The 9,843-nt window shown below is 37.5% G+C and overlaps 1 pseudogene; it reads left to right on the top strand.

Moving 5' to 3' along the window:
* Nucleotides 1-530: 530 nt before the first annotated feature.
* On the top strand, nucleotides 531-4,152 carry LOC110132187 (small ribosomal subunit protein eS26-like; annotated as a pseudogene).
* Nucleotides 4,153-9,843: the final 5,691 nt, after the last annotated feature.

Here is a 9,843-nt window from a genome sequence, read left to right as displayed (position 1 = left end):
TCCATGTGTAGTCTTCTCCTGTGTTGTTGGAAGAGGGTGTTTGCTATGACCAGTGCATTCTCTTGGCAAAACTCTATTAGTCTTTCACCTGCGTTGTTTGTACTGCAAGGCCAAAGTTACCTGTTCTCCAGGTATCTCTTGACTTCCTACTTTTGGATCTGCCAAATCAACCCTGGACCAATAAAGACATAAAACTGGTAGTATGATTATGCCACTATTTTTTCCAATTTCATTGCAGATAAACTAAATTCCTAAATATTACAAGGGCTTCCCTGATGGCTCAGGTCATAAGGAATCTGGCTGCAGTGCAGTAGACCCCAGTTTGATCCCTGGGTCACAATGATCCTGTTGAGAAAGGAATGGCAAGCCACTTCAGTATTCTTACCTGGAGAATTCCATGGACAGAGGAGCCTGGTGGGCTACAGTCCATGGGGTCACACAGAGTCAGACATGACTGAGCATGCACACACACTTAAATATTACAATGTGAGCCCCATGCTCCCATTCCACTTCAATGGTGGGTACCATTAATGACAGCATTCTTTCCTGCTCATCTTAAACATAGCCTCAGAATCCATCTCAACGTAAGTGTCTAAAACCCACATCACCCAGCAGCTCAGGCTTGAGAAGCATATGGGCCAAGTGTGCTTCAGCAACTAACTGTGGTTCACCAGAAAGGCAATTGATCATGCAGTGCTTATTCCCAATGGGAGGATTTTGAGGCTACTGTGTCTCCTTTCTTAAAGAGACCAGCATCCTTTTCTCTGGCCCCAGGGCCAGATTTTGGGCACCCCAGATTATGGGGACCCTCACTTGACTATGCTGTACCCCTCAGTCTCTTTCTGTGAGAGTAAAGCCTTTCCTTCATGTCTGTCACCACTCTGGGCTTTCCCATACCTTCAAACTGAGGTGCCTTCCCAGGAGTGGAATAAAGGAAAAGAAAGAGCTAGGGGGAGACTTTGGGGTCTCTACCAGGGTTTTGGGGATTAAGTCCTCATTCACTCTGAAAGGAACTGGCAACACAGAGGGAATGGGGACAGGGAGTTTTGGGAAACTGGCTGGAGGGAAGGTGAAGTTCAGTGATACTCCTGATTATAATCCTCACATCATTCATCACTTTGTTCTTAAATAAAGCATGGGACATAGACATACACAAAGCAATATATACCAGAATAAAAGAAAATATAGGACTTCCCTTGTGGTCCAGTGGTTAAGACCTCCTGCTTCTACTGCAGGGGGCATAGGTTTCATCCCTAGTTGGGAACTAAGATCCTGCATGCTGTGTGGCAAAGCCAAAAAATTTTTTTAAAAAGAAGGAAAAGAAAATACAACATGAAATTTGCATTAAAACTTAAGATCAATGTCACTAGTGAAACTCTGAAGCAATGTGTCACTCCCAAGCTCATCTATTACCTCTGAATCAGAAATGATACCAGTAATGAAATTATTTTTCGTGCTTGTTCTGAAGCCATTTTTCCTATTTGGAGCATTGGTTGGTCAAAAAACTCAGGATTCATACCCTGACACAAAACTACACATGTTAGTTATTGTGTATTAGTTATGCCTTAGTTATAGAGTCAGATGAATACACTGAATTATGTCAAGATTTAAAGGATATGTAATTTACTGGAATCAATATTTTGTTAATGTATCATTTCAAAAGAATACTTATATACCCTTAGGAGATAGATATTCAGTTATATTTGGAAGTATGACTATAGAACAATACTTTAAATTTCTAATTACATCAACTAAGACTTGACAGAGAAAGCATAAACAAGTAAGCCATTTATGTAGTGTTCAAAGTTCTTATTAATAAGGTCATTATAGCCTTAAAATACACTATTGGTGATATAGATCAAAGGAAATAACTTCTACTAGAACTTTTTAGCTGACCACATGAATCTTATTTTGTGTTCCGAGTACTGCAATGAAATTATTAGAATCTGATAAAATTATTAGGATCAATTGATTCATCCTTATATTTATGATCAGATGATTTTCAACAAGGGTGCCAAGACAATTCGATGGAGAAGAATAGTCCTTTCAACAAATGGTTATGATGAAGGAGATTATTGTTGATTGATGAAAACAACAACTGTTCAGCCTCCTCCCCATTCCCCTTTTCCCCATTATCAGAATATAAATAATAGCGAAGAAAAAAAATGGTGCTTGAATAACTTGATAGCCACATGCAAAAGAATGAAGCTGACCCCAACCTCATACAATATACAAAAATTAGCTCAGAATGGATCAGAGGCCCAATATAAGAGCTAAAAATAAGAAACTCTGAGAAGTAAACATAGGAATAAATATTTGCAACCTTGGGTTACACAAAACCTCAGATGAGACATCTAAAGCACAAGTGACAAAAGGAAAGATAGATGAATTGGACTTATCAAAATTAAAAAGCTTGTGTTGCTTCAATTGGCACCATCAAAAAAATAAAAAAGACAGCATGTATATCTTTACAAATTATTTGTACGGTAAGGGATTTGTATGTAGGATATATAAAAAACCCCTGCAACTCAATAATGGAAAGATAAATCGCCCAATTTTAAAATGGCTAAAGGATCTGAATAGATATTTCTCAAAAGAAGACATACAAATGGCCACAAAAGAAAGTTGAAATAATGCTCAATAAATATTTAGCCATTAAGGAAATTTGGGCTTTCCAGGTGGCTCAGTGGTAAAGAATCTGCCTGCCAGGCAGGCGATGAGGGTTCTATCCCTGGGTCAGGAAGATCCCCTGGAGAAGGAAATGGCAACCCAAACCAGTATTCTTGCCTGGGAAATCCCATGGACAGAGAAGACTGGGCTACATTTCGTGGGGTTGCGAAGAGTCGGACATAATTTAGCGACTAAACAAAAAACAAAAAAAAAAAAAAAGGAAATTCACATAAACACAACGAGATATCACTTTAAAACACCAGGATGGGCGCTCTTTCCTCTCTGCTTCCAAGAAAAGAAGGAACAATGGTTGTGCCAGAAAGGGCCGCGGCTACGTGTAACTTGTTCACGGCACTAACTGTGCCCGATGCGTGCCTGAGATAGGCCAGTAAGAAGTCAGTCATTCAGAACATCTTAGAGGCCTGTCAGGGACGCTTCTGAAGCGAGTGTTTTCAATGCCTATGTGCTTTCCAAGCTCTGTGTGAACCTACATTACTGCGTGAGTTGTGCCGTTCACAGTCAGATAGTTAGGAATCCTTCTGGGGAAGCCAGAAAGGGCTGCGCACCTCCACCTCAGTTTAGGCCTGCGGGTGCTGCCTCACGTCCTCCACCTTGTGAAGAGGCAAGTCCTTGAAGGCTGAAGAAATACTGTTCTCTGAAAAGACAAGAAAGTAGAAAATATACTCTGAAAAAAAACAAAACAGAGTGACTACAATCAATAGACAGGTTTTGGAAAACAGCACCAGACTACTATATACTGAGACTTCTGCTTAAAACTCTTCAGTTGCGCGCAGCTGCATCCCAACTGCATCTAGGAAAAAGTGCTAACGCCATCAGAGGTTCACATTACTCTGAATGATTCGAGTCCCGCCTATAGTTCCACACTTATCTTTCTATGTCTGCTCAAACTCTGCACTTCAGTCATCTGGAACTTCTTTTCAGTTCTTTGAAAGTCCTGTTCATCTCTCAATGCTGGGTCTTCACACGGGCTTGGTCCCACTATGTGGAACACTTACCCCACTTCCTACCTCCCAACTAGGTCTAATTTTTACATTTTCAAACATAAATTTACATATTCAAATATCACTTGAACTTTTCTCTGACACCCCCCACCACTACCATCACAAAGGTTGAATTAAATTTTCCTTTTTTATGTTCCCAATGAATAGTGTCCTTCACCAAGCATGTACTACAGTCTTCTCTTTCCTGGCCTGTATCCTTCAATAGACTGTAGATTGTAGTACAATAGAAGCAATGTCTATTCATCATCATATCAAGCCTCCCACAATATTTGGTACCTACAAGTTTCTTAATGAATAGTGGGAGAATTAATGAATAGATTTTTTTTAAAAAGATCTTTTGATGTGGACCATTTTTAAATCCTTACTGAATTTGTTACAACATTGCTTCTCTTTTATGTTGTTGGTTTTGTTTTTGTTTTTTTTTTTTTGGCCCCTGAGGCATGTAGGATATTAGCTTCCTGATCAGGGATCACACCCACACCCCCTGCCATTGGAAGATGAAGTCTTAACCCCTGGACCGCCAGGGAAATCCTTAATGAATGGATTGATTTTGCTGATTCATCAATTAAAATACTTCTGTTGAAAGTAACAGCTACTATAACAGTCTTAAAGGAATTTATTGGAAGGGTAAAAAGGTCTCATGAATTGACAAGAAGTTGCAATACCAGTCTTGAAAAATAGGTAAAGAGCTGGGTAACTCCAGTAGCCAAGAAGCTGGAAAATCTTAGCAACGAATAGCCCAGTAGACTGAGAGGGACACAGTCACCTTTTTTTATACGACCCTGTTGCTGCCTCTTTAGGATTCCACCTCAAATTCTCTTGGAGATAATTTCCCCACTGCTGGGAATTGCCCCTTCATCTTTGTGTCACTTGATCAAGATTTACATTTCGGGAAAAGAGATCATTGGCTAATGATCATGTGCCATGCCCAGGCTGCTGAAGATGAGGAATATCAGGTCAGGGTCTGTCACACATCCAGAGAGGGAATGAGGGCATGCCTCTCACTAGGACAGTGGGGAATTCCCTCACACAGGAAGAAGGGTTGGATACAGTGAAGCTAAGAAAGTACAGCTGTCTGCTACAGCTGTCTAGAACTAAAGCAAAATATGTGTTTCCACACAGAACTGTTTGTTTTGGTGCCATGTGTATATTTAGGGCCTCTAGAGTGGCTTAGTAAGTAATAAAAACACATGAATTGAGTGTGACGTTTTTAGAGAAACATAATCTTTATCCTCTAGTCAAGTGGAATATTCAGTAATTCAGATATGGTTGTTCGAGAAGTTTTACTTAATGAAGTGTTCAGTTAAGGATAGAAAAAGAAATTACAAAATGAACATTTAAAACATCAACTGGAAAGCACTTAAAGTACTTTTAGTTGCACCAGGCAAAAGTTACATGGGGCTCCCATCTCAATTACAGCACAGAATTGTACCTTTCTGTGAAAATAGCAATCGACCTAGAAATCTAAAAGGCTTTGAAAATCACTCAATAAATTTTTAAATGTCTGTAGGAGTCTTGAGGAAACCATGTGGTAATTAATGTTTGTCAATAATGCAACAGGAATTCAGGGTCGTATAGACAAGATGAAGGGTTTTTCTTAGATATGGAAGAAATAAACCATCTAAGAAAAATAATGTCCAATGTAAAACCTGAAAAACCAGAAGTGAAAAAGAAACATGCATCCACATAAAACCCTGCACATCAATGTTTATGCAGCTTTATTCATAATTCTCAAAATTTGGAAGCAACCAAGATGCTCTTCAATAAGTAAGTGGATTAACTGTGGTACATACAGACAGTGGAATATTACCCAGCAATAAAAAAGAATTGAATTACCAAGTCTCACACACACACACACACACACAAACCATGGAGAGAACTTAGGTACATATTGCTAAGTGAAAGAAGTCAATTTGAAAAGGCTTACAATACTTATTTCAACTATATGACATTCTGGAAAAGGCAAAACCAGAAATAGTAAAAAGACTAGGGGTTCAGAGCAAGGGAGGGATTCATAGGTGGAGCAAAAAGATATTTTTAAGGAAGCGAAATTTGTTTTATATGATATTGTAAAGGTAGATACCTGTCATTAGACATTTGTCAAAATCCACAGAATGTACAACATGAAGAGTAAACCCTAATATAAACTTTAGTTGGATTTTATTTAATAAAAATGTATCAATATTGGCTCATTAATTGTAACAAATATACTGCACTAATATAAGATGTTAATAGAAGAAACTGGGCATGGGGTATATATGAGAACTTTCAGCTCAAGTTTCCTACAACTGCTTTTTATTTTTTTTTTTAAAGTAGATTAATTTTTTCAAGACTGACATATGTACAATTAAAATTTTGAAATACTATAAACTTTTTAGCTGCATTTCCAAATTAATAAAGACTGGTATTTTCTTCACAAGTGGTAGGTGAAATGCTCACTAAGGAATAAAATGAAGTAGATGGACATAAATAAGCAAGTAACTATTCACTGTCTATACATTAGCCAGCCTCCAAGATGATCCCCCCATGATTTTCATCTCCTTTTATTGTTGTTTTATGCCCCTAAATTTTGTGGTATTTTTTATGCAGTAATAGACAATGGATACACTGACTTTCAATGAGGATTCAATCAATGGATGCACATCAAGAAGTAAAAATCTTGAGGATAAATTAACTTTGGATTTACAGGACTTTGGAGAGGTTGTGACTTAGGTATAGGAAGTTTACAGAAGGAAGGAATCATTCTGTAATGATTTCAAGGTCTATAGGGAACCAACCGCTCCTGCCCACTCCCTGGCAGCTAGGTGGTCACACCTAGGTGGGTGGTCGTGTGTAATATATATACATATATATATTACACATATAGTATATTATATGCATTTGCATATTATATATTATACTACATATAATATATATTATATAATAGTATATTGTAAAAAAATAGTATATTGTGTATATATATTACATATATATAGTGACAAATGTGTAACGCCTATTAAGCACCATACAAAATAAAACTAAAACAAGTTTTTCGCAAAAACAAAAGTTTCCTCGTACCTCTTTGAAATCAGTCTCTACCTTCAACAGTCCCAGGCAACTAGCTGTAAATTAATTTCCATGTTGTAGAATTCCTGATGAATTGAATCATACATAGGGTATGTGGTTTTTGCTTCTCTTGCTTAGCATAATGTTTTTGAGAGTCATCAAGTTGTAGCTTGTATCAGTAATTTGCTTCCTTTTCTTGCTGAGCAGTACTCCCTTGTACCACGTGTCACCTGCGGTTGGACATCCCAGTTGTTTGCAGTCTGGGGCTACTATGAATAAGATTCTGGGTTCAATTCCCCGGTGGCTCAAACTGTAATGAGTCTGCCTGCAATGTGGGAGATCTGGGTTCGATCCCTGGGTCAGGAAGATCCCCTGGAGAAGGAAATGGCAACCCCCTCCAGTATTCTTTCCTGGAGAATCCCATGGACGGAGGAGCCTGGCAGGCTACAGTCCATGGGGTCTCAAAGAGTCAGACATGACCGAGCAACTAACACACACACACGCAAGGCTCATGTAGCTGCCACTGAAGTATCATACAAAAGAGTGCTGCTGTTCTGAAAAGATCCCCTGTGCTTCACCCTCTTCAACCATTTCTTGCTCCCCTTAAACCTCTGGCAATTGCTACAGTTTTACTTTTCCAGGTTATAATTGAAATTATACAGAACTTAGTCTTTTCAGACAGGCATCTTTGACTTAGCAATGTGTATTTAAAATTGATCTGCGTCTTTTCATGGCTCAATAGCTCTTTTCTTTTTATCACTGAAAAATATTCCACTGCACAGATGTACCACGGTTTGGTTGTCCTTTCACCTATTGAAGGATATCTTTGTTGTTCCCAGTTTGGGGTGATTATGAACAAAGCTGATGATACTGTCATCTGTGTGCAGGTTTCTGTGTAGACATAAAATTTCAGTTCAGTTGGGTAAATACTTGGGAGTGCAACTGATGAATCATATGATAAGATTATGTCTAGACTATTTTTAACTTTGTAAGAAACTGCCACAGTGTACCATTTTCCATTCCCATTAGTAATAAATGAGAGTTCCTATTCTCTACATCCTCTCCAGCAACACACCCGACAATAGATATGTAGCGTTAACGTGTTGTTTTATTGATTTATCTATTTATCATTGGCTGTGCTGGGTCTTCATTGCTGTGTGGGCTTTTCTCTTGTAGTGACAAGCAGGGGCTTTCTCTCCAGCTGCGGTGCTCAGGCTTCACATTGCAGTGGGACACCTTGTGTATAGCAGGGTTCTAGGTGCTCCACAGCACTGGGGCTCAGGCGTTATGGCTCCCGGGTTCTAGAGTTCTAGCACATGGGCCTAGCTGTTCCGTGGCATGTGGGATCTTCCCACATCAGGGATCAAACCCATGTCTCCTGCATTGACGGATTCTTTATTACTGAGCCACTAAGGAAGCCCTCATTGTAGTTTTAATTTGAAGTTCCCTAATGACAAATGCTATGGAGCATTTTTCATATGCTTATTTGATGTGTGTATCTTCTTTGATGTGTTCTTTTTATATCCATTGCCCATTTTTAAAAATTGGATTGTTTTCTTATTGTTGAGCTGTAAGATTCTTGGTGTACTGGTGATACAAATCCTTTCTCAATTATGAATTTTGTAAATATTTTTTGCCTGTCTGAGTCTGGTCTTTTGGTCTTGTTTAGTCACTTAAATATTTAATATTTCGCTTAAATATTTACAAAAACAATATTTTGTAAATATTTTTTTTTTTGGTCTGAGTCTGGTCTTTTGATTCTCTTTCATAGAACAGATGTATTCAATTTTTTATAAAGGATAACTTATCAAGTTTTTCCTTTAGGGACATGCTTTTGTTGTATATAAACATTTATCACCAAATCTAAGGTCATCTATATTTTCTCATTTGTTGCCACTAGAAATTTTGTAGCTTTGGATTTTAAAGCTAGGTCCATGACCCATTTTTATTTAATTTTCATGAAAGGTGTGCAGAGGTTTTTTTTTTTTTTTAATATTCCATTTTCTTTCAGTTCATTGCTAGTATTTAGAAATATTTATGCCTTAATGACAATTTTGTGTCCTTCAAAGAATTTGTTCATTTCATATGACTTGTGGAATTTATTGGCATAAAGTTCTTCAAAATTTTACTTTACATCTTTCAATGTGTGCTGTGATCTCTCCTCTTTCAACCCTGTTATTTTAAATTTTATCCTGTCTCTTTTCATTTTTTATCTGTTTAGCTATAGCTTGTCATTTTTCTTCATCATTTACAGAGTTAACTTTTAGTTTTCATTTTTGTTTCTCCACTTTCTATTTCATTGACTTCTACTTTTATCTTTACTAGTTCTTTCCTCTAGCTTACTTTGGGTTTAATTTACTCTTTGTTTACTAGCTTCTTAAAGACAAAGCATAGATTATTGACTTTAGATCTTATTTTTTTCTTCACAGAATTTTTTAAATTGAAGAATAGTTGATATACAATGTTGTGTTAGTTTCAGGTGTATGACAAATTGATTCAGTTATTCAATATCTTTTTTTAAAAAAATATACAGATTAATGCAGGTAATCAGGCTCTGATCATGTATCTTTTGGGCTTCCCAGGTGGTACAGTGGTAAAGAATCCACTTGAGAAGCAGGAGACCTGGCTTCGATCCCTGGGTTGGGAAGATCCCCTGGAGAAGGAGACAGCAACCCACTCTAGTATTCTTGCCTGGGAAATCCCGTGGACAGAGGAGCCTGGCAGGCCTACAGTCCATGAAGTCACAAAAAGTCAGACATGACTTAGCGACTAAACAATATGTATCTTTTGATTACTAGCTTCTAATTTAACTCCATTATGGTCAAATAACATGCTCACTATGATTTCCGTATACATAAATTTATTCAATCTGATCTTGTGGTTCAATATATGGCCTATTTTACTGATTACTCTAGTCAGCTTAAAAAATATGTATTCTTCTGTTGTTGAGGGTAGTGTTCTTTAATAAGAAAAAAGTGTTCTATAAGTGACAACAGGTCAGTTAAATTTTCTTATAGTTCTATATGCTTACATATCTGCTACTTAATCTATCAGTTACAGAGCTGAGTGAAATCTACTGCAATTGTGAATTTTTCATTTCTTTTTT

This window comes from Odocoileus virginianus, chromosome 1 (genome assembly GCF_023699985.2).
Source record: "Odocoileus virginianus isolate 20LAN1187 ecotype Illinois chromosome 1, Ovbor_1.2, whole genome shotgun sequence".
NCBI lineage: Eukaryota > Metazoa > Chordata > Mammalia > Artiodactyla > Cervidae > Odocoileus > Odocoileus virginianus.
Note: the sequence above shows the minus strand (reverse complement) of the source record. Positions and strands in the feature narration are given on the sequence as shown.